The sequence below is a fragment of the Anser cygnoides genome, chromosome 1 (genome assembly GCF_040182565.1).
Source record: "Anser cygnoides isolate HZ-2024a breed goose chromosome 1, Taihu_goose_T2T_genome, whole genome shotgun sequence".
Lineage (NCBI taxonomy): Eukaryota > Metazoa > Chordata > Aves > Anseriformes > Anatidae > Anser > Anser cygnoides.
In genome coordinates, this window is record NC_089873.1 from 197,382,308 (window position 1) to 197,408,288 (window position 25,981).

At 41.7% G+C, this 25,981-nt stretch overlaps 1 long non-coding RNA gene across 2 annotated transcripts; it reads right to left on the minus strand.

Annotated features, from left to right (window-relative positions):
• Positions 1-8,012: 8,012 nt before the first annotated feature.
• Positions 8,013-14,519, minus strand: LOC125184572 (uncharacterized). 2 transcript variants are annotated; one of them, XR_007168794.2, is made up of 3 exons: positions 14,299-14,519; positions 11,752-11,796; positions 8,013-8,789 (listed from the first exon to the last, which is right to left on the minus strand). It is a non-coding gene; the product is annotated as an uncharacterized lncRNA (long non-coding RNA). The 2 variants fall into 2 exon arrangements; XR_010828406.1 differs by lacking the exon at positions 8,013-8,789 and adding an exon at positions 9,545-9,986 and having other exon boundaries at positions 14,299-14,516.
• Positions 14,520-25,981: the final 11,462 nt, after the last annotated feature.

The window sequence follows — 25,981 nt, forward strand, 5'->3', positions numbered from 1 at the left end:
AATCCCAAGCAAACTCACTGAAACGAGTATTATAAAATAAAAATCAGGCAGAGAGCAGAAGTCCCCCTGCGGCCCATTGGTCCCACATGGAGCAGATCTCCACGCTGCAGCCCGTGGAGGAGCCCCCGGTGGAGCAGGTGGATGTGGCCTGGAGGAGGCTGCGGCCCATGGAGAGCCCCCGCAGGAGCAGGCCCCGGGCCGGAGCTGCAGCCCGTGGAGAGGAGCCCACGCAGGAGCAGGGGGTCTGGGGGGAGCTGCCGCCCGTGGGGGACCCGTGCTGGAGCAGTTTGCTCCTGGGGGATGGACCCCGTGGTACGGAGCCATGGTGGTTTTACTTGGGTGGGCGGCCGAGCTCCACCACAACCACTCTCTCACTCCCCCTCCTCAAAGAGGAACAGGGAGAAAATACAATGAAAAGGGCTCAAGGGTTGAGATAAGGACGAAGAGATAGCACAGTAATTATAGTGACGGGCAAAACAGACTCAGCATAGGGAGATAGTAAGATTTTTTACCTATTACTAAAAAGCTAGAGAAATGAGAAACAAAGGACAGAAACCAAAAGCACCTTCCCCCCCATCCACCATCTTCCACCTCCTCCCCCCGAGCGGTGCAGGGGAATGGGGGAATAGGGGTTATGGTCAGTCTATAGCGCTTCTTTGCCGCTGCTCCTTCTCGGTCACTCTCGTCCCCTGTGCTGTGGGGTCTCTCCCACGGGATGCAGTCCTTGCTGAACTGATCCGGCATGGGCTGCCCACAGGCAGCAGCTCTTCAAGAACTGCTCCAGATATGGGTCCGTACCACGGGGTCCATCCCTCAGGAACAAACTGCTCCAACCTGGGTCCCGCACGGGCAGCAGCTCCTTCCAGGTTACCTGCTCCTGCGTGGTCTCCTCTCCACAGGCTACAGGTCTGGCCCGGAATCTGCTCCGGCAGGGGTCCTCCACAGGCCGCTGCCTCTGTCGGTGCAAGTCCACCTGCTCCACCATGGTCTCCTCCACGGGCTGCAGCGTGGAACCCTGCTCCACCGTGGTACTCCATGGGCTGCAGGGGGACAGCCTGCTTCACCATGGTCCTCGCCACAGGCCGCAGGGGACTTCTGCTCCGGTGCCTCGAGCACCTCTCCCCCTCCTTCTTCACTGACCTTGGTGCCTGCAAGGCTGTTCCTCACTCCTCTCACTCTCCCAGCTGCTGTGTGGCACTGCATTTTTTTTTCCCTGTCTTAAATATGCTCTTGCAGAGGTGCAAAACAACATCGCTTATTGGCTCGGCTCTGGTCAGCAGTGGGGCCCTTACCAAACATGGGACAGCTTCTAGATCCTTCTCACAGAAGCCACACCTACGGCCCCCTGCTACCAAAACCTTGCCACGTAAACCCACTAAATTCTTGAAGAGCTGCAGCCTGTGGGCAGCCCCCCAGGCTCAGTTCGGGCAGGACGGCATCCCGTGGGAGGGACCCCACGGGGAGCAGGGGCAGAGAGGGACCGTGAGGGAGCGGCGGAGACGAAGCGTCAGGGACTGACCGCAGCCCCCATTCCCCACTCCCCTGTGCCACACAGGGGGAGGAGGTAGAAGAGGGTGGATGAGGGGAAAGTTTTTTTAGTTTGCTTTTAGTTCTCACTAGTCTGCTAACAATTAATAAATTAGATTTATCTCCCAATTTTGCATCTGTTTTGCCTGTGACAGTAACTGGTTAGTGCTCTCCCTGTCCTTGTCTCAACCTGTGAACATTTTTTCATGGTACTTTATACCCCTCTTTTGAGGAGGGGGAGTGAGAGTGTGGCATGGCAGAGCACAGCTGCCCATCAGTGTGAAAACACCACATAGATCAGTGCTAAAACATTTATCAGCTTATAGAGTTGAGGAGAAACAGAAATGTCCAGAAATGTCTTTGGGACATACTAGATTCTTATCCAAATTAAAGTAAATTAAGTAGTGCCAGAGAAGTGATAATCTATACTCTTAATTTATTAACTTGGTCCCTGGCACAGCTTTGCCCTGAACAACCTAACATTTGGGCATGATTCAGGAGTCAGTATAGTTCAGGGAAATTCCTCAGGAAGTAATCTGCTGTTCTGAAAGATAATTTTAGATAAGTGGACAGTGGTTCCAGGCCTGTTACTTTTATTATTATAGCAGTAGTCTGTGATTGCTTTTTGCACATTGATAGCTTGCCACACTCATGTGGATATTAGCATGATGTATCCGACCCTTCTTTCTTGGTTATACCATCAGGTTTTGTTCCCATCCCATAAGTAGTCTGTCATTCACCTGGGACTTACCTGGTACTTTTCCCTTCTCTGAAGGCCCAGGTTTTAATAACCTATTTTGGGGAGTTGGAAAAGAAAAACCAGACTCTCAAAAGTCAGAGGTCCAACCTTAAAACCTTATACAAAACTGTAAAAGATGTTTGTTTTTCTGGATATTCCATTGCTTCGTACCTGATGTTTTGATAGCACAGCCTGTCGTTCATCTTAGTCCCGTTTGGATGAGTTAGCTCAATTGTACACCTGAAATCTACTACTATGGGATGTTCTGTTCAATTTCTGATAACTTTTTGTCCAACCATGCTCAATAAACCCCTTCCCTATAAGTCAGACCGAACACTGATGTCTTCTCTTTCAGTGTCACTTGGGTGCTAGTCAAAACAACCAACATTAAATATATCCAAAACATCTGACAAGACTCTGTCTGCAGAACTCTCTGCCAAGCCTCAGGCTCCTCAAAGGTCTGGACTATCTTTTTCCCAGTCTGCCCCAGAGGCAGATTGGGCAGCTTTCATCTGTCTGATTCCAGCATCCATATAAATTGTCTCATCTGAAGGATTTAGGAGCCTAATCCTACCTCGTTTCCTTCCTTGTGTCCTTCAGTTTACCAGACAGGCCTGACTCCAGTCATAGATCACTGACCCAAGTGAAAGCATTTGCAAAGGCAAAAACATCACCACTTGCACAGATTTCAAGTATCTCCTCTGAATTTCTAGGAATATTGTTGCATTCCTGGGAAAAGAAATTCTCTTCCTCAGAGATGGGAAAGGTTTACACGCTCTTTGTCATCTAGTGTGTTATTTCTGACTCAAGAAATGTTTCTAGATAGTCGGTACAGCTTTGTTTGTTTTTTCACAGTTTTTCAATGTCTTTTTTAGTTTCATTTTTGAATAGCTGAAACCTGAGTTTCTTTGTTGGCAATAAGCTTCTGAAAGACAAGAAAAATGTATGCTTTCCAGGGGGGAGGGGGACGGACAACGGGATGGGATGGGATGGGATGGGACACTGCCTTCTAAGGATTCCAATATCTTCTCTATAAAAACATTCTGAGAGATAATGGGATCTGAGCTATGGGACAAGTGAACCTTCTTGATTATAAGATGTGTGGAAGCACACAGTTCGACCTGGAATTGTTAGCTCCAGAGCAGACACTACAGAGGCTGCAGAGGGTGAAGGCAGATGCATGCCCTTTCTGCAAGGGCTTTAATCAAATTATCACTTTGAAAAGGGCTGAAAATGGTTGCTTGGATCCATTCCAGCCCCAAGTTTACAACAGAAATGACAAACTCTGATTCATCAGCTGAGCTGGGACAACTTCTCCTTTGCTGGCCTGCCACTTCAGCTGGTGTGCTGGTGCAAAGCCAGGGATCAAGGGGACCAAGAACATCTTCTACAAAAAAAAAAGTGAAGTTCTTTCAGATAACGATTAATCAGCAGTCTACTACTATTTTGGAATGACAGCTCACTGAAATACTATATACTACAGCCAAAATTCACCACAGCCTACCATGAGCTGGCAGGGAGTCAGGCAGGATTTCATTGGACTTGTGCCTTAATAGCAGCTTGCTATAAATAAAGATTGTCAGCAAAATACTCTTTTTTGAGAACATGTAATGGTGCCATGAAAAACAGTTTCAGAAAATAAAGAAAACTTCCTAAAATAAAAAGTAATTTAATATTAAAAAAAATAAAAAGTAATAAAAAGTAATTTAGTATTACTTTTTATTTCATCTTTTCTTCAGGAAACTGAAAAATGCCCCAGATTTCATAAATTGGTTGCCATATCCTTTGTGGCCTGTGAGTCATTGCCTAGATCTGTAGAAGGAAGAAATTCAAAAAAAACACGGCTTTTACTACCATTCAGTCTCTCATTCTGAGGTTCATGAAGGAGATACTGCCTGTGAAAACACCTGACAGACAAGAAGCTATATGACTAATGCATTAATCAGTGCTGGGGAGAGATTTCCAGTTACAGATAAAACCAATATTACCAGATAAAAGAGAAATCATAGGACTGATATGGTGAGGTACTAAATTGAAGCATGTAAGACAGCATTTCAAAAGGAGCCTACAAGCTAAGGCTACATCTATAGCAGGAAGTCAAATACACTTGGGAGCATTCTCTGACATGGGGGCCAACGGACATGAAATTGCTCATGACCACCATTTAACTCGCTCACTCTCTGAAATAGGTTGGATACATCCAAACCAGTTATTGGGAATGGTCCCTGATGCATGACATATACCGAGTAGTTCCTGAGAATTATTCAGAGGATTGGGATGAAATGGCTGAGAGAGAGGCTGTATGGCTGAGAGGCTGGTGCCAGAGCAGGAATTTTGTTGGGTTTTTTTGGACCGTGGGACAGTTTACTCAGCACCTGGCCTGATGGCTGCAGATGGAGCCTACCTGTCTCAAAGAGGGAAACGAATCCTAGCCCAGGAGCAGGCAGGGCTTGTCGGGAGGGCTTTAAACTAGATACAAAGGGGGACAGGAATGAAATGAGGCTCGATAGAGATGAGCCTGGGGGAGCAATGCCAGGGTTGGGGGAGGTCAATGGTGCAATGGAAGTGCATCTACACCAATACACACAGCATAGGTAACAAACAGGAGGAGCTGGAAGCCATTGTGTGGCAGGCAACCTACAACTTAGTCTCCTCCTGTACTCATCTCTGGTGAGGTTGCACCTCGAGTACTGTGTTCAGCTTTGAGCCCCTCGCTACAAGAAGGACATCGAGGCCCTGGAGTGTGTCCAGAGAAGGGCTATGAAGCTGGTGAAGGGCCTGGAACACAAGTCCTGTGAGGAGCAGCTGAGGGAACTGGGGTTGTTTAGTCTGGAGAAGAGGCTCAGGGGAGACCTTATTGCTCTCTACAACTACCTGAAAAGAAGTGGTGGGGAGCTGGAGGTTGGCCTCTTCTCGCAGATAACCAGTGATAGGACTAGAGGGAATGGCCTCAAGTTGCGCCAGGGGAGGTTTAGGTTGGAAATTAGGAAACATTTCTTCTCAGAAAGACTAGTCAGGCATTGGGATGGGTTGCCCAGGAAAGTGGTGGTGCCACCGTCTCTGGGAATGTTTAAGGAGAGGTTGGGTGTGATACTTAGGGATATGGTTTTGTGGGTGATATTGGTGGTAGGGGGATGGCTGGTCTTTTCCAACCTCAATGATTCTATGAAACCACCCAGGAGCCACTCCAGAAATATAGCAGTACATTGGATTGAGATCTTTTGTCCTGGAAATGCTTTTCAGTACCACAAAATTTACCATCCATAGCCTGAGCATCCACCCATCTCTCTCAAACTTCCTCTAACACCAGGCTCACAGATGCCGGTGTAGTGGCTTCCAGTGAGGCCAAATACAAAATTCTCTCTGTTCTTCTTGCCTTATCTCTTTCCTTTTAATTTTATGCCCATTTAATTAGTTTCCATTTATTTTTATTCTTGGCAGTGTGAGAAGAGAAATTAGATGACTCTGACAAGAATTTCAATCAGAGTGGCAGCTGCTGCAACCATTTCACAAGAGACAACATAACATGTGGCTCATAGGAAGCCACAAGACCGCAATAAAAAGGAAAGAAGTTATAAAGCAGGATATCCTTTGGAGACTGTTACTGTTCATTCAAACAAATGTGAAACACATTGGTCTAGTGGAAGGATAAACAGACACAAGATTACCTTGGAGAGCTGGCAGAGTAAACAGAATCTTTTTCGACATGCATACTTTCACACACAGATGAATATATGCATATATATATATGTATGCATACATTTAATTGCATAGGCCTATTTATGTATGTATATGTAGGTGTGTAGGCATATATGTGTGGGATTTGCTGTTCCACCTGGATCCATACAAGTCCATGGGTCCGGATGGGATTCATCCCAGGGTGCTTAAAGAGCTGGCTGACGTCATCGCAGGACCTCTCTCAATTATTTTTCAACAATCTTGGGAATCTGGAGAGGTCCCAGTAGACTGGAAGCTGGCAAATGTTGTGCCAATTTTCAAGAAGGGCCTGTCTGTCTCACGCCAGTGCCTGGTAAAATTATGGAGAGGATGATCGTTGAAGTTATTGAAGCGCACCCGGGGGACAATGCAGTCATTGGTCCCAGCCAACATGGGTTGGTGAGGGGTAGGTCCTGCCTGACAAATTTGATTTCCTTTTATGATAAGATCACCCATCTAGCTGATCAAGGGAAACCAGCTGATGTGATCTTTTTGGATTTCAGCAAAGCTTTTGACACAGCATACAACTTAACAAAAACATCATACAACGGGTGAGCAATTGGCTGACGGGCAGGGCTCAAAGGGTTGTGGTAAATGGGGCCACATCTGGCTGGCGGATGTCACTAGTGGGGTCCCTCAAGGCTCCATTTTAGGGCCAGTTCTCTTCAATGTTTTTATAAATGATTTGGATGTAGGACTAGAAGGTGTTTTAAGCAAATTTGCCGACGACACCAAACTTGGAGGAGTTGTGGACTTGTATGAGGGTGGAAAGGCCTTGCAGAGAGATCTGGACAGATTAGAGAGCTGGGCAATCACCAACCACATGAAGTTTAACAAAAGTAAGTGCCGGGTCCTGCACCTGGGACAGGGCAACCCTGGCTATCCGTACAGACTGGGCGACGAGACGCTGGAGAGCAGCCCCGCAGAGAGGGATCTGGGGGTTGTGGTTGACAGCAAGTTGAATATGAGCCAGCAGTGCACTCTGGCAGCCAGGAGGGCCAACAGTATCCTGGGGTGCATCAAGCACGGCATCGTTAGTCGGTTGAGGGAAGTGGTTGTCCCACTCTACTCTGCGCTGGTGCGGCCTCACCTCGAGTACTGTGTGCAGTTCTGGGCACCACAGTAAAAAAAGGACATTAAACTGTTGGAGAGTGTCCAGAGGAGGGCGACAAAAGATGGTGAAGGGCCTAGAGGGGAAGACATATGAGGAGCGGCTGAGGTCACTGGGCCTGTTCAGCCTGGAGAAGAGGAGACTGAGGGGAGACCTCATCGCAGTCTACAACTTCCTTGCGAGGGGGAGTGGAGGGGCAGGGGACCTACTCTCCATAAACACCAGTGATAGGACCCGTGGGAACAGTGTTAAGCTGAGGCAGGGGAAGTTTAGGCTGGACATCAGGAAGAGGTTCTTCACCGAGAGGGTGGTCGCACACTGGAACAGGCTCCCCAGGGAAGTAGTCACTGCACCAAGCCTGTCTGAATTTAAGAAGCGATTGGATTGTGCACTTAGTCACATGGTCTAAACTTTTGGGTAGACCTGTGTGGTGCCAGGAGTTGGACTTGATGATCCTTATGGGTCCCTTCCAACTCAGGATATTCTATGATTCTATGATTCTATATATGTGGGCAACAAGTGTTGGTCACCACGTTGCTAAAGATGCAGTAGTACATTTGAGGAGAACTCAGCCAACATACTGCAGAGGTGCTGTAGTCCTGTCTGTAGTCCTTCAACTGTCTTCTGCTACTCTTCCCACTCCCAGTCCACATAGCATTCATCTTGGTAGCTATTGGCTCACTATGACCAAAGAAACAGTCACGGCTGCAGCAACCAGAGTGCAGATTTCCTATGGACTCCTCTCAATGGGTTCTCTACAAGGTAAACCTGGCTTTCTGCCTGCTAGGTGGAAGCCCTGCAAAATCAGTCTCTTAGGTTGTTCTACTTGTATCATATGTTTGGATTCAAACATGAAGGAGGAGGCATTCTCAACCAGAAATCTGTGCCATCCCAGGCTATCTGTCATGAAGTATCTTGGGCTAGACCATTCTAGTAGCAGGTGGTAAAACATAGGCAGGGTGTTTAATTTTAGAAAGTCTGAGGGTGACATCTGTTTCACCTAACCTTTATTCAGGCTTGGTGAAACTATTATACAGGTGATTACATAAAAGTTAATCTTCTGCATGTTAGTGCCAGTGAGGAGAAACACTTTGGGGGAATGAGATGTTTCATTCGAAGTCAGGAGAGATGAATCCATGCTTGACATCCAAAACTGCTTCTGACAGTAGGACAAATACTTATGCATGATCTACTTTATTATCTTCCTTTTCGCTAGTCCAGTGGCACAACTCTGACAGGTTTCTTGAATCTCTTCATCTGAAGGGAACACAAGGTTGCAGCTGGCAAGAGAGTCACTGCCAATTGATCAAAGCAGAGCCCCCTAAAACACTGAGGAGCACTGACCATCCTTCTCAGATGCTGTTTCCCAAAAGGCTTCCTTTGGAGGAGACAGGCTCAGATGACCACAAAGGTACAGCCAAAGGCCACCAGGAGTTCCTTTCCTCAACTCGCATCATATGTTGATGCTTTTTATGAAGGTTCTGAGAGGAGTTTGTCTTATTTTTTCAAAGGCCAGTTATTTCAGGGGAAAAAAAAAAAATTGTTGAGGAAAGAAAAACTCTCAGTCCTACTAGCCTCTTGAAAGACAACCACAGCTGTCTGTAACTTAGATCATTACTTTGGGTCACTGGAGTACAAAGCCATCATTGACACTGGGAATCTCTAATGCTAGCTGTCAATTTGTGGATCAATTACCTGGAGATGGAGAAAGATCTGAGAGTTAAGGTTATCTTTAGCAGCCAAAACAGGAAATTAAAGTAAATTCAGCCTATTCCTAAGCTACCTTTTAGTCACATTGTCTGCAGTTTGCTCATTTATAGCAATGTCCTAGTTTCCTAAAGAGTTACTAGAATAATTATATGTGAGCTAGGACTTCATGTCTTGTACAGAAGTTCTAGCACTGTACAGAAAAGTTATGATGGCAAGTTAATACTGCTGAACACTAAGTGAAAGTAAGTATACCAAAAGTTTAAATACGGAAGGAGCCATTTACGATCATATTTCCATCCAGAAGGGGCTATTCATCATTTCATTCTTGAAAAAAGAAAGGCTGAGAGAGCTGGAGATGTTCAGCCTGGAGAAGAGAAGGCTCTGGGGAGATGTCATTGCAGCCTTTCAGTACCTAAAGTGGGCTTACAAAAAAAGATGGAGAGCAACTTTTTACATGGGCAGATACTGATAGAGAAATGAATGAAACCTAATTGAATGGAGATTTAGATTAGATGTTAGGTGGAAATTCTTTACTGTAAGGGTGGTGAGACACTGGCACAGGTTGCCCAGAGAAGCTGTGGATGCCCCATCCCTGGAAGTGTTCAAGACCAGGTTGGATGGGGCTTTGGGCAACCTGGTTTAGTTGGCAGCATCCCTTCCCATGGCAGGGGGGTTGGAACTAGGTGATATTTAAGGTCCCTTCCAACTCAAGCCATTCTGTGATTGTATGATCTTGCAATATAGAGACTATGAACTTCTCTAGCAGTTATCTTCCATACAAGAGGCCTTACAGTTGAGGTTTTTTGTTTGTTTGTTTTTAAGAAATCAGTCCAAACTTTACCTAAAGACATGAAGTGATGAAGAATTTCCAAACATTAAATGAGGTGTTTTAGGATTTGAACTATTTTCTCTTAGCTTAAATGGAAAAAATAAAACATTTTCAATCAGATCTAACACCCCTTAGGGCTTTAGCGTCATCAGTCAGATCCTAAAGCTATGCAGGAAGACCAGAGCACACCCTGCACTGGTGGCAAAAGATCCCAAGGAAATACATTACCAGTTGCACCATGTAACAGTTTTTGTTGGTTTTTTTTGCTTTTGTTTTCTCACTTGTGCTGAATCATAGCATTGGCATTTTTTCCTTCAAAATCATATTCAAGGTCCATATCTGCTACTGCAACACTGAAAAGCCAACATTTTTTTTATGACATCTTTCTTTTTTTCAGGCCATCATTACTGGGTAACTTAAGGATTTCAAATGCAGGGTCCCCCTCTCACCAGTCTACCTAAAGGATGAAAAGCAGATGCTTTTTGTTGTGGGAGACAAATATTACGGGTGTATGACTTGACAGTCTGACCCTTTTGGACTGTGTTTCAGGGACCAGGCAAATGCAGAACCACCCGCTGTAGGAGAAAATCATGTTTGAGACCACCTAAGGAACCTGAAGATACACAAAACCATGGGACCTGATGAGATGCATTCATGGGTCCTGAGGGAACTGGTGGGTGTAGTTACTAAGCCACTACCTAATTTGAGAAGTTGTGGTAGTCTGGTGAAGTTCCCACTATCTGTAAGAGGGGAAACATAACCCCAATTCTTAAAAAAGGAAGAAAGGAAGACACAGGGAACTACAGGCCAGTCAGTCTCACCTCTGTGCCCAGCAATATCATGGAACAGATCCTCCTAGAAACTCTGCTAGGGCACGTGGAAAATAAGGAGGTGACTGGTGAGTGCCAACATAGCTTCACTAGGAGCAGATCATGACAGACAAATCTGGTGGCCTTCTACAATGAGGTTACAGCATTGGTGGATGGGGAGGAGCAACAGACATCATCTACCTGGACTTGTGCTTGCTGGACATTTGGCACTGTCTCCCATGATATCCTTATCTCTAAATTAGACAGACATGGATTTGTTGGATGGCTCACTCAGTGGGTAAGGAATTGGCTGGATGGTCACACTCAAAGAGTTGCAATGTTTCAATATCCAGGTGGAGACCAGTGACAAGTGGTGTTCCTCGGGTGTCAGCACTGCCAACAGTGCTGTTTAACATCTTTGTTGGCAACATGGACAGTGGGATCAAGTGCACCCTCAGCAAGTTTGCTGATGACATCAAGCTATGTGGTGTGGTGAACATGCTAGAGGGAAGGAATGCCATCCAGAGGGACCTGGACAGGATGGAGCGGTGGGCCACTGAAGGTGTCCCCAGCAAGGCTAAGTGCAAGGTCCTGCACCTGAGTTGCAGCAATCCCAAGCACAAACACAGGCTGGGTGGAGAATGGATTGAGAGCAGCCCTGAGGAGAAGGGCATGGAGGTGTTGGTTGATGAGAAGCTCAACAAGATCCATCAATGTGTGCTTGCAGCCCAGAAAGCCAACCGTATCCTGGGTGGTATCAAAAGCAGCGTGGCCAGCAGGGTGAGGGAGGGGATTCTCCCCCTCTGCTCTGCCCTCCTGAGACCCCACCTGGAGCCCTGCGTTCAGCTCTGGGGCCCCCAGCAGAAAAAGGACATGGATGTATTAGAGCGTCTCTGAATAATAATGTGGAGGCTCCCTCCATTGAGCACAGCTAAAGGCAAGCAGAGATTGCTCTGCCATCTCTTCACCCTCCCCAGGGCTGCCATTTTCATAAGCACACTGAGATACATTCTCACGTCCTGGCTAAACAGAAAGCACAAACATGGTTCGTAAAATCATGGCTCCTCCAGTTTCAGGCAAATAAGAAACCAATGTTGAGAAAGACCCATAAAATCCTTATCTCATACTATTCCAAACAATAGCTCAGAGTAGTCCTGAGGTCTGGAAACTATTCATCTAAAGATCTTCTGTAAACACCAAACCACCAAAAGAGAGACTTCACAGGTATCCTAAGTGCTAGGCCTTAACGCAGCTGATAGTTTGTTAATATGTTAGCTACATGTAGTAGATCCCTTCTTACCACACGTACCTCTTCTGCCCTCATTGCTGCTCATTCTCTCTCTGGGAAGATACGCTGAAAAAATATGCAGAGTCCAGAAGACAGTCCTATCAAGCTTGCGTTTAAATTAGAATTAATCGTCTTTAAATTTTTTTGACACTTTTGGAGTAGAAATGCAATTCAAAATACTTAAAGTAGTTAAGAAAATAAAGAATAAAAATATCTTAAAATTGTCAGTATGAAAGAGAATCTCAGTGGAATAAAAAACAACAACAACAACAACAACAAAACAATCATTTCATATATTTTCATATCTAAAAAATTTTGATTATTTCTCTGTCCTATCTAATGTATTGCATTTTTTCTGACCTGTCTAACTAATTTGTAATCTTCTTTGCTTTTGCAAATGAAATGAGAACAAAAAAATGCAGTTACTCAAAAAAAAAAAAAAAAGGGAAAAAAAAAGGATGGGAGGTTGAAGTTAGGGGGAAAATAGCTAAAACTTTTCCAAGAAGAGTTATCTGGAAAATTCTGACCCACCTATCTTAAAATCAATTCACACTTACTAAGCGTATGAAATAAGGATGCAGAGTGAACGCAATATTATTACAGCTGTTCTGAGCAAACCACTGAGCAAACACATTGATTCATTCTAAAGAAACCACATATGGAAAAGCTGTAAAATCTTTGTAGGAGGTATGAAATTAATTTGACTTGGTGAACACAGAGCATGTGTATATTCTGGCACGGGCACGAATAATAAAATAAATAAGGATGAAACTAAACCAGATGTCTGTGCTACTGTAGTTATTATTTAGTAAAGTTATCAGCCTATGGAGTGCACCTGAGTTTCCCTGAAGACTAACACTAAAAGTAGCATTTAAGATTTTAATCTGATTTTCCATTTTATTGATTTCACAGTGGAAAACTGACTTTAGAGGAAGAGACACTGATTTGATCTTGATGATTTTTTTCTGCTAGTCCTAGAAAACTTCCATTATCCCAAATCTAATTATGTTTCATACTTGCAGTTTCTATAGATTTTTTAGGATCGATCAGTTTCCTATTGGTCTCTCCAGATTTTCTCCTTTAACCAAATTCTTCAAACTTTTTTTTCTGGCCAATGTTGTCCATTTTTTAAGGTATCAGAATGCATTGCTGTAGCCATACAGACTATACTAAGGAAATTGCACAATCCAAGTGTTTGTGTTTCAATACAACTTGAATCCACTTAAACCAGTTGAAGAGGTGAGCAGTAAAGGTTCTTTAGGCAACTAAAGGGCTACTGGGAATGAGCAAGCATTAAGGTTTGCTTGCTACTCTGAGGGAGAGGCAGCAGAAAGGGGATGGAGTAGGTAGCTTTATTGTCTTAGTGCTCCTCATACACCACCAATAGACTGAAAAGAGTTGTCTCTGTCTGCTTTCTGATATCCCATATTCACATTTCTGTATCAGAAGTATGGTTTAGATCTTAATTATCGTTTGCAGGGAAGGAGTCTTGCCATCCCAAATATATCTTTGAATGTATGAGAAAATAGTGCTAACACTGGTCTATTTATAGCATTCATAACATAATTCTTCCAAACATATGATGAAAGGCAAAGAAATATGGTAAAGGACTATCCAAAGGGCATTGATAAGGAGTTCATAGAAATCAGATGGCAAAACAGCTGCATCACTGGAAGGGAATGGTGAGTATTTAACTACACAACAAACAGGCCTGATCCTGTCAGTCTGTCCTCTGTGGAAATAAGGGAGTCAATATAAGCACAATGTCTGCTTCTTTATTGTTTGATTTCTATGATGAAGCTGAACAAGACTTCCTGTACATCTGTTTTAACAAAGACTCTGAAAGGTATCAGATCCAGATCTGAACTATTTAGTCATCAGATGATTTCAAAACCCAAGATATAATTTGCATTTAGTTTAACATTTTTCTCCATCTTAGTTTTAAACTAAGAAATTTTTAATATTTATTCTCTTCAGTGTTAAAGGCTACAACATACAAAAATGATGAGGTTCCAAGTAGGAAAAAGCTGTATATATTTTTATTGCACGGTGGAAGTATTACCTCTTTAAAAATGACTTGGAAATCTCATATGCATTGCTCCAACAGGCAAGCTTTGAATCCCAATTTTGTTTATTTTGGCATAAAGACTTAGTATAACAAGTGAAGAAGTGACTGGTCCACATTTAGCCATAAATGCTTATTAACATTAACATATGTTTAGAATTAATTTGACAATGAATTTGAGTTAATTGACGATGAATACATCAATATTCTACAGTCAGTGCAGTTAGGTTAGCCGAGCTTGTGCTGCCTGTGTACACTACATGTGAACAGCCCAGGTACTGTTAAAAGCAGAGATGGGGTAACAGATTTGAATGTTGGCTAATGGTATAAGTTAGTTAATGGTATAAGGCAAGCTAGTGGGGTGATAGCCACTGCAATGAAGGAATAGATAAAGACGTCCCAAACTGACTATAAAAATAAACAACCCCTTGTCAGAAAAATTAATTTAGTTATTAAACTGTTAAGAGGGGAAAGATTTTCTTTTTCAAATTATAAATACTCACCAAGAACATAAGAACACTGTAAGGATTGATAGCAGCCAGCAAAATGTAGTTTTTCCTGTGGCACATAGCAATCACTACTGACATTACATAAAATGTCCTTCAATGTTCAGATGTGTCAGTAAGCACCAAACAGTGCTCACTGGGGCTCACACCTCGTACCCTCCAACAGCAAAACTGCTCCTGGGAGCTCAGTCTAGAGTTGGTTGTGTCACCCTTCTCAGTGATGCAACAATACATGTGTGTAGGTTTGCCAACAGACGCTTTAGCCTGCTAATAGCTGTAGGGGCGTTTCATGAGTGCTGCTAGGTGGCATTCATGAGGATCAAATCCAGAAATTCTTCACCAAGATCCTTCTTCATGACAGGAAGTTAAAAATGCATGAGAATGAATATATCTGTTCTGTCTGAAACATATTGACATTTAGGCTAAGTTTAGATGAAGCACACTGGAAACAGCCTAGATTTGCAGCAGCACCAGGCTCAGCACAGCCTTCAAGCCATGCCAGACGAATAGGGTAAATCCTCAGCTCCAGAAAGCTTCAAGCTTTTAATACTTTTAATGGTACCCAGGCAATTCAGTTTAAAGTTGACTCATCTGTCTTTGAACTACAAATGCATGGTTATGAACTTCTGCTTGAACTTGACTTCCCAATCTTAGCATCCACAGACCTCAAAAAATATCACTACTCATTTACCATTATATGCTACTTCTGTATTTTTAAAAATTCCAGGAGGCCTCTCACAGCTCCATAATGTAAATACCACTATAATGTAAATTATGGCCACTATGTAACATGTATATCTAGCTACAAACTATTGCAGCAGAGCCCTTAGAATGAGTTAGTTCTAAAGAACACTTTTTTTTTCTTTTTTTTTTTCCTTTCTTCCCCTTGCCTAAAAGCCTATGCATACGACAGAGAGAAGGAAAATGTGATTGATGTTGTGAAAGGCAATTCCTAGTTTGGTTGCAATAGTAGATCATCAGATGGAAACAGAAAAAAAATGAAAATTGGACTATGAGGACCATAAACAAGGTTACTCTATTTCCAAACTTTTCTTTTTACATAGACACAGAGCGGGAGGAATGCTACTACTCAGCCCATTTAAGACTATTCCAAGAAATGCATGTGTTGGCATTTCAGAGAACTTCAGTCTCACCTTAGAAACTCCTGGACCCAGAATTTAAATACTTTTCTCCTAACTAGAATTGATTGTAATGAAATTCAATGAGTCTTTTCTGACCACTTCCTAAAAACCTGCATTTCCAGGGAACAGGATGACACAATAGGAAACCATTGCAGAAGCTGATTAATCAGACACTTTCACCATGGAACCTGCCAAATATTTCAGAAAGAGCAGCTAAGAAGGAAGAAACACTCTTGTGGTTTAAGCGGTCCTATGCAAGATTAATGAACAGAGAGGCAAATATTCACACCCATCCAGTGTCTGATCATTTGAGTTCATTACACTGCTTCTTCAGTCTGACATTTCGTCAGCACAATCTGTTTTCATCAAGGGAAAAGGGGATTACAGAGCAGAAGATAATCTCCACTTCTCCACTTTAGTTTGAAAGGATTTACTGCGTAATCTCATGAAAGAGGCTTGACATAGTGGTTACTCAATTATTTAGTTGAAAACAATGGTAGAGGATTTGCATATCACTGTTAAACACAGGGGAATCATAGGGTAAAGTATGGATACTCACAATGTCTGGTGTTTTCTGTTGTCATTCTGTTGTCATAGAGTCATAGAATGGTTTGGGTTGTAAGAGACTGTAACGATCACCCAGTTCCAACCCCCCTGCCATGGGCAGGGACATCTCCCACCACACCAGGTTGCCCAAAGCCCCATCCAGCCTGGCCTTGAACTCCTCCAGGGATGGGGCATCCACAACCTCTCTCGGCAATCCACTCCAGTCTCACCACCCTTACAGAGAAGAATTTCCTCCCAATGTCCATTCTAAATCTATCTTCTTTTGTTTAAGACTATTCCCCCAGTCCTATCATTATCTACCTGAGTAAAGAGTCCTTTTCTATCTTTTTTATAGGAGCCTTTTAAGTATTGAAATTTCTTCCCAGAAAGAGCAGTCGGGCTTTGGGATGTGTTGCCCAGGGAGGCGGTGGCATCACTGTCCCTGGGGATGTTAAGTGAAAGGTTGGATGGGGTACTTAGGGACATGGTTTGGTGGGTGATATTGGTGGTAGGGGGATGATTCTATGATTCTATGATAAAGGAAAACAATTTTCCTAAGAAAAACAGATGCTGTTTTAACAGATTAATTCTCTACATCATCGAAATCTTACAATGAGTCTGGTATTTTTCAGTAATACACTTCCTAGATGTATGAAGCTGTACCACCAACTCTCCATTGCAACAGACTTTTCTTATGTAGGGAAACCTTTACCTTTCCTTATGTAAGGAAAACGGGGCAGACTGAGACTTTCAATGGGAAAGTACCAATGGGAGTGCATCCTAATTTTTTGTTGTTTTGGTTTGTTTGTTTGCTTGCTTGTTGAGGGGGGGTTGTTTTTGTTTTTTGGCAACAATGTGCAGAGAAGAGATTGTTGTTTTTTAAAACAAATATTGAAAAAAAATATTTGTGTTGTTCTTAATTATTGTTCTTATTAGCGAGTTTACAGAGCTTCATTCATCTGATAATTTGGAACCTATTTGTTATTTCTCTTCTATTTTCTCCATCTCAGTTTCCATATCCTTTAAATACAGTTGTCTTAGTTTAATCTCTGGGATGTACTTGAAGAGAGTAATTGTGTCTCATCTTCATTGTAACAATTAAAATCATTGATGACAACTAGAGGTGGTTGGATTTTGCTGAGATTAGCAGCTGCCCTCCAGCATGGTTTTATTCCCTTACACAGATGAACAGAAATGCTCCAGAGCAGAAAGCAAAGAGCCTGTATACTACATAGTACTTCATTTCTTCAGCTTTGAAAGTCTTGAGTGATATTGTTAGCCCTGAAGTTGTCAGGCAGTTGGACTAGTTTGGGTTGAAGGTCCATTACAACTGGGCTATTTTATTCTGTTACCCCACAGATATTTCTTGCACACAGTGCAAGAAAAGCTGCTACAGTGGTGTCTTGGAAAGAAAGGTCATTCAAAGGTATTTAAGAGGAAGTCATACTTTTGTCTTTGCTCTGCGAACTTATTGAATTTTACTATGGATACTTCAGTGGTGGATTACTTTGCTGGTTCAACAGAATAGTTAATGCACAGCAGAGAGAAAGTATGTTTTTATAAATACCTTTGTAGTTCATGGAAACTCCTACCCTTTGGACTATCAAGGAAGCAGTTGGCTCATGTGGTTCAACCCGGACCTAAAGTAGATACATATTACTACGAGAATGAAAAATGAAGTCTTCTGTTGCGTAGTGTGGGAAAAAAGAAGAAGAAGAAAAAAAAAAAAAAGGAAGGAAAGGAAAGGAAAGGAAAGGAAAGGAAAGGAAAGGAAAGGAAAGGAAAGGAAAGGAAAGGAAAGGAAAGGAAAGGAAAGGAAAGGAAAGGAAAGGAAAGGAAAGGAAAGGAAAGGAAAGGAAAGGAAAGGAAAGGAAAGGAAAGGAAAGGAAAGGAAAGGAAAGGAAAGGAAAGGAAAGGAAAGGAAAGGAAAGGAAAGGAAAGGAAAGGAAAGGAAAGGAAAGGAAAGGAAAGGAAAGGAAAGGAAAGGAAAGGAAAGGAAAGGAAAGGAAAGGAAAGGAAAGGAAAGGAAAGGAAAGGAAAGGAAAGGAAAGGAAAGGAAAGGAAAGGAAAGGAAAGGAAAGGAAAGGAAAGGAAAGGAAAGGAAAGGAAAAGGAAAGGAAAGGAAAGGAAGGAAAGGAAAGGAAAGGAAAGGGAAAGGAAAGAAAGGAAAGGAAAGGAAAGGAAAGGAAAGGAAAGGAAAGGAAAGGAAAGGAAAGAAAGGAAAGGAAAGGAAAGGAAAGGAAAGGAAAGGAAAGGAAGGAAAGGAAAGGAAAGGAAAGAAAGGAAAGGAAAGGAAAGGAAAGGAAAGGAAAGGAAAGGAAAGGAAAGGAAAGGAAGAAAAGAAAAGAAAAGAAAAGAAAAGAAAAGAAAAGAAAAGAAAAGAAAAGAAAAGAAAAGAAAAGAAAAGAAAAGAAAAGAAAAGAAAAGAAAAGAAAAGAAAAGAAAAGAAAAGAAAAGAAAAGAAAAGAAAAGAAAAGAAAGAAAAGAAAAAAGAAGAAAAGAAAGAAAAGAAAAGAAGAAAAGAAAGAAAAGAAAAAAAAGAAAAGGAAAAGGAAAAGGAAAAGAAAAAGAAAAAGAAAAAGAGAAAAAGAAAAAGAAAAAGAAAAAGAAAAAGAAAAAGAAAAAGAAAAAGAAAAAAAAAGAAAAAGAAAAAGAAAAAGAAAAAGAAAGAAAAAGAAAAAGAAAAAGAAAAAGAAAAAGAAAAAGAAAAAGAAAAAGAAAAAGAAAAAGAAAAAGAAAAAGAAAAAGAAAAAGAAAAAGAAAAAGAAAGAAAAAGAAAAAGAAAAAGAAAAAGAAAAAGAAAGAAAAAGAAAAAGAAAAAGAAAAAGAAAAAGAAAAAGAAAAAGAAAAAGAAAAAGAAAAAGAAAAAGAAAAAGAAAAAGAAAAAGAAAAAGAAAAAGAAAAAGAAAAAGAAAAAGAAAAAGAAAAAGAAAAGAAAAAGAAAAAGAAAAAGAAAAAGAAGAAAGAAAAAGAAAAAGAAAAAAAAAGAAAAAGAAAAAGAAAAAAAAGAAAAAGAAAAAGAAAAAGAAAAAGAAAAAGAAAAAGAAAAAGAAAAAAAAAGAAAAGAAAAGAAAAACAGGGGGAAGAACTCATCTTTGGTGCTTGAGCATGGTTAGAACAGGCCATGACTACATATTTTCAGAAGCATCCTGTATTAAAACAAAAATTCCCAAGCCATTGCTTCATATTTCTTCCTGACTGTAACTATATCCTACTTCCCTGTGACATACTATTCAGCTTTGGGAACTGCTACTTCTCCTCTACCTTAACTGCATTTTCTTTCCCAGGTGTTATCTTGCAATTTATTTACTGCTTATGAGTCTGACCATACAGTCTGACTTCCTCATTCAAAAAAAAATCCAAGCCTCTCTGAAGCACCCACATTCTGAAAATACAGCATACTTAGGCCACGACTTTTTTATGAGGACGTGCATATATTGCAAACACTGATTGACACGAGCTATGTTTTACAGCTCTGTACCCAGTACATCAAAGTACGTTTTATGTTACCCAACAGGGCTTACTGCCAACAGCGTCATCTGGTTTAATACCAAAACACAAAGATTAGCTATGTGGTGGAGGGAACACTAATACAAAGCTAATGTTTGTGAACCCTAGGATTTCATTCTGAAAGCAAACATTATGTGAAGTTTGAGGAAACTATAAAGGGTGCCAAACTCAGCAAATCCCTCCTGATAAACACCTCTTTATACCTTTATTCGCAAGTAAATGAGTGTACTTTCTCAGACCCTGGTTCTGGAAACACTTATGCACATGGAAAAGAGTTTCCTCAGAGCAGTCTTGTTGATTTCCCTGAAAATGCATACATGCTTGAAGTCAAGTACACATAAAGGACTGTGAAGAACATGGATCTTTTGAAAAGCTGTCTTGATCCGTCCTTTGCTTATGGTGCTGTAAATCTCATGCAGTGCCACTGAAAATGAAATAAAACAGCTAGAAGCGACCAGGAGAATAAAACCCACCACAGAAAAGATAATAACCTTCAATGGACACAAGCATTGAATTCAACAGGTGTGGTTGCTTCTCAAGGCCCTCACCATTATAGATCATCTGCACTGCATCTCAGGCTGCAAACATAACACACCTCGTTTGACATTGACATGAGAGATATTCTCCACCCGTACTGACTGCTGTGAAAAGTCAACAGGAAATGTTTATTAATAAAATCTTTTCCTCCTTACTTCAAAGATTTCGTAAGAATCAAAACCATCTTGGGCTGAAATCTTGGCCCCATTGAAAATCACCGGCAAAGCTGCCACTGACTTTAAGAAAAGCATGGTAATGCCTTACTGGACAAGATTCCATAATTCTGTCCACAACAGCATCTGGCAGTTGCTTGGAATAAAAAGCACAAGGCAAAACATATAAACAGTAGTCTTTGCTGTGGCAAATACCCTTAGTGTTTGGTAAATTGTGTTCATGATTTCATTCATTTTATATTTCCTGGGAATGATCAAGCCAAATCCTCAGGTGAAACTAACTTAACATTTGATTTTATTAGTAATTTGAGAGAAAACTCTTGTATTCTTCAGAAATGGGTATAGTAAATATTGCACCATACTAATTCTGGGAAACAGAAAGAAGTTTAAATTTAGTAATTCCTGCAGAAACAGGTTTTTATGATCAGTCTTATAAGCAGTGAAGAAGTGTCACTTGTGTCTAGGAAATATTTTTCTTCCAGACCAAATTCTTATCCCTGAATGCTGTAGTCAGAGTAACAAAAACACAGACTGTGACCAAAACAGAAGCAGAAGAATGGAAAATACAAAAGCAGACATAGTTCACATTTCTCTTGGGAGAAAGTATGATTCCTGTTCTTATGAAAACACTCAGAGCATTTAATATTGACAATACTCAAACTTTAAAAAAATCTTTTCATCTCTCAAGAAATGTCAGCATGATGCATATATTGCTTTCACAAGTTAAAGACAGTTTTATCAGAATCAACTTACTACAGACTTAAACATTACTGCTTATGAAGTCTTCTCAATAAAACATTATATATTTTCCAAGATAAACTTATTCCTTATTTATATAAAATCCTTTAGCATTCCAAAAGTGTGTATACATAAAATATACATACATAAAATACATTTAATCATTTGGTAACCATAGACATTATTGCAATGCCCAAAACAATATTACTTGATGATTTTTTTCTGTCTGAAATCTATTTGAAAAGTAAAGAGTCCAAAAAACTTAAACTCTGCAGTGTATTTAATTGTCAATATACAGCTGAGATAAGCTCAAGTCTTGTTGAAAAATTCATAGTGCAAGAGTGCTCCAGCCCTGATATAGTCCTAGGATATTTCTATGCATGCACCTTTCATTGGGACTGCAAGATCTTCCCACCCTGTGGCTACTGTCATTTCAAAAACAGACACAATTTTGGCAACTGCCAGTTACATTCACTATTAAATATTGTACATCATTTTTCTGTGTTTCGGCTACAAAAATTGTAATTATGCTGAAAAATCTATTGAATTGTACAGACGTATATTAGATAAGATAGCTATATGCAGCAAACAACAAGTGACAGATGTGATAAACATTCTGGTCAAAAGCCTCTTACTTACTTTATTCCATGTCTTCCTCAGCAAGGCACAGAAACATTAAAATAGACAGAAAGAGAGAGAGACTAGCTGTCCTATTAGAAGCTATCTGGATAAGCTGGGGTAGCTAACTATTTCTACTTTTTTTTCTTTAAATTCAAAAACAAAACCCCAAAGGGTTTCCATTTTGAATGCCATGTAAGATTATAATGCAAAATTTTGCAAAAGAGAAATTCAAAATAAACGGGGTTTGAAACAAAATATTCCCCAATTCACTGTATTCTACTAGGACAAGTCCTTTCCTCTTTGTCCAACAACTTTCTCTTGAGAATGACAAACTTCAGAGGTTGCTGTAGTCTTCTAGGAAATGTTTCATCCTCTTGGTCTTGCTAGATCATTGTAATCTCTTTGGCTCTGCCTCTTTCAGACTTCTTTTTATCCCTCTCACTCTCTGCCAGTTCTCCAAAAGTTGTTTCTGCATGAGCTTGCTTTATGGATGAAGTGATTTCCTTCTCCTGTCTTCAACTTTCCCCTGGACACAGAATGCTACAGCCAGGAGAAGGCTACAGGAAGCCTCTTCAGTGCCAAGTGCCCAGTGTGTTTAACTAATACCAGCACAGCAGGTCATTGACACACTGCAAAAACAAAGAAGATAAAAAGTTTTTAAAAAGACCTAACTTTCAAACGAGCAAACCAGAAAAGAAAAAGCAAGTTTCAGTAGGTTTCTGCAAAATGTAAGCTGTCTTCTTTACCAAAACAGATTTTCTGCACTTCATTACTGGTTTTAAATCTTATACATGTGACCACAGATCTGATGCTGTTGTGGACATCTGGATGTAGATTGTTGGTAGGATGCTAGCAGCAACTAAAAAGCTCCCTCTTTGGGAGGCATCTGAAACTTGTATTTTCCACATTTTTAGTCTTCTTTGTATCCTATTGGCTTTCTGATCTTTATATAATTTGCTCCAACTTTCATCAGCCACTGAAGGTTTTCAAATTAATGTGTTCTGAAAACAGACAAAAGAAAAGGGATGTGTGGTTGTTTTTTCTTCTTAACTAAGACTTAAAATAAATAGATACAATCTGTCTTTTGTTTGAATCCTAAACAATTAACTACCTGTTAAGAGTGATTTTCACGTTGTATTGAGAAACTTTAACTGCACACAACATGTCAAGGTATTTTTTCTTAATACAAGGATTTTGACACGTTTTATAATCTCTGTAGCATACAAAACTACCAAGAAAAGGGAAAAATTTTCAAAATTCAATGTTAGAGGAAAAAAAAGGTTGAAATAAAATGCATCTTTTATAGATTTTGTGTGTGTTTTCTTCTGTTATGAGGGATAATAATAATAATAATGATAATAATACCACAGTAGTAAAAATTTAAGTGTTATGTTAATTTTATAGTGTGACTATATGGTTCCTTTTTCATTTCCACAGAGAGATGTTCTGACCTCAGCAGAGCATGGCACTTGAAGACACACCAAGTAACCATGCCTTCTACATTCTCATTTACTCCATTGCCCATTAGAATTTGCCAAAGTTAATAATATTTATGTCATCAGAATAGGCAGGATAAAGAAAACAGTAAACAAAGAGAATGTATGTTTGTTTGAGGAGCCTCTGTCTAATGTGACAATTGCTATAGAACTCATAGAAGGAGAGAGGGACAAAGGATGGATGGTGAGGTCAAAAAAGGAAGAGATTAATGTGAAATGGAAGAAGGTTGATAAAGAGACATCTGGCAGTATCTTCTAGTGAAGGGGCATGAGATCAAAAATGTCAGATAAGTAAGGCACAAGCTTCAAACATTCAAGATGCCATTGCCAAGATGAAAGGGATTTCCTAAAAGAAAAAGGACTGAATCAAAGGAAGGACTTTAAGAAGGACAGGGAGAGGCGAGGAGAGGGCATTGACAATGAGGTCAACGAGCAGCTGAAGTGCTTGGAGCTCTGCCTGGGGATGGATGAGGAGCTGACAGAGAGCTTATGGGTCAGGATTACAGGGAGGGCAGGAATAGGTGGTGTTATAGTGGGGGTCTGCTACAGGCCACCTGATCAGGAAGACCAAGCAGATGAGGCCCTCTACAGACAGATAGAAACAGACTCACGTTTTAAAGCCCTGGTTCTCATGGGGGACTTCAACCATCTTTTGGAGGGACAGCACAGCAGAGCATAGACAATCCAGGGGGTTCCTGGAATGCATTGATGATAACTTCCTTCTCCAAGTGGCAGAGAAGACAATGAGGAAATGTGCTATGCCAGATCTCATTCTCACCAACAAGGAGGGGCTGGTGGGAAAGGTGAAACTCAAGGGCAGCCTTGGCTTCAGTGCCCATGAAATGGTGCAGTTTGGGATTCAGATGGTAGCAAGGAAGGAGCACGGCAAGCTCACTACCCTGAACTTTGGGAGAGCAGACTTTGCCCTCTTCAGGGATCTGACTGGTAGAGTAACATAGGACAAAGCCCTGGAGGGAAGAGGAGCCCCAAAAAGCTGGTTAATATTCAAGGATCACCTCCTCCAAGCTCAGGAGCGACGCATCCGAACAAAGAAGTCAGGTAAAAATGCCAGGAGGCCTGCATGGATGAACAAGGAGCTCCTGACCAAACTCAAACAGAAAAAGAAGGTCTACAGAGAGTTGAAGCAGACAGATAGCCTGGGAGGGATACAGAGACATTGTCTGAGCAGCCAGGGATCAGGTTAGTAAAGCCAAAGCCCTTTTAGAGTTAAATTTGACCAGGGACATCAAGGGCAACAAGAAAGGGTTCTATAGGTACATCAGTGGTAAAATGATGATGAGGGAAAATGTGGGACCTCTCCAGAAAGAAATGGGAGACCTGGTCACCTGAGATATGGAGAAGGCAGAGGTACTTAATGACTATTTTGTCCCAATCTTCACTGGCAAAAGCTCTAGCCACATGGTTCAGGCCCCAGAAGACAAAGACAGGGACTGGGAGAATGAAGTACCACCCAGCATAGGAGAAGATTGGGTTCTAGACCATCTAAGTAACATGAAGGTGTTCAAGTCCATGAGACCTGATGAGATGCATCCATGGGTCCTGAGGGAACCGGTGGGTGTAGTTACTAAGCCACTACCCATCACATTTGAGAAGTTGTTGTAGTCTAGAGAAGTTCCCACTGTCTGTAAGAGGGGAAACATAACCCCACTTTTAAAAAAGGAAGAAAGGAAGACACAGGGAACTACAGGCCAGTCAGTCTCACCCCTGTGCCCGACAAGATCATGGAGCAGATCCTCCTAGAAACTCTGCTAAGGCACACAGAAAATAAGGAGGTGACTGGTGAGTGCCAACATGGCTTCACTAAGAGCAGATCATGACAGACAAATCTGGTGGCCTTCTACAATGAGGTTACAGCATTGGTGGATAGGGGAAAAGCAACAGACATCATCTACCTGGACTTGTGCAAAGCATTGGACAGTGTCCCTCATGATATCCTTGTTTCTAAATTGGATAGACATGGTTTTGATGGATGGCTCACTCAGTGGGTAAGGAATTGGCTGGATGGTCACATTAAAAGAATTGTGGTCAACAGTTCTATATCCAGGTGAAGATCAGTAATGAGCGGTGTTCCACAAGGGTCAGTATTGGGACCGGCACTGTTTAAAATCTTTTTGGCAACATGGACAGTGTGGTCGGGTGCACCTTCAACAGGTTTCCTGATGACACCAAGCTGTGTGGTGCAGTTGACACACTGGAGGGAAGAGATGTCATCCAGAGGGACCTGAACAGGATGGAGAAGTGGGCCTGTGCAAACCTCATGAGGTTCAAAAATGCCAAGTATAAGGTCCTTGCACCTAGGTCATGGCAATCCCAAGCACAAATACAGCCTGGGTAGAGAATGGATTGAGAGCAGTCCTGAGGAGAAGGACCTGGAGGTGTTGGTTGACAAGAAGCTCAATGTGATCCAGCAATGCGCACTTGCAGCCCAGAAAGCCAGCTGTATCCTGGGCTGCATCAAAAGAAGCATGGCCAGCAGGGTGAGGGAGGAGATTCTCCCCCTCTTTTCTGCTCTCATGAGACCCCACCTGGAGCCCTGCATTCAGCTCTGGGGCCCCCAGCACAAGAAGGACACAGAAGTATTAAAACAAGTCCAGAAGAGGTTCATGAAGATGATTAGGGCTGGAGCACCTTTTCTACAAAGACAGGCTGAGGGAGTTGGGGTTGCTCAGCCTGGAGAAGAGAAGACTCTAGGGAGACCTTACAGCGGCCTGCCAGTGCCTAACGGGGGCCTACAGAAAAGCTGGGGAGACTTTGCCAGAAATTATAGTGATTGGAGAAGGGGGAATGGCTTTAAACTAAAAGAGGGTAGGTTTAGATTAGATATAAGGAAGACATTCTTTTCTATGAGGTGGTGAGGCACTGGAACAGGTTGACCAGAGAATTTGTGGGTGCCCCA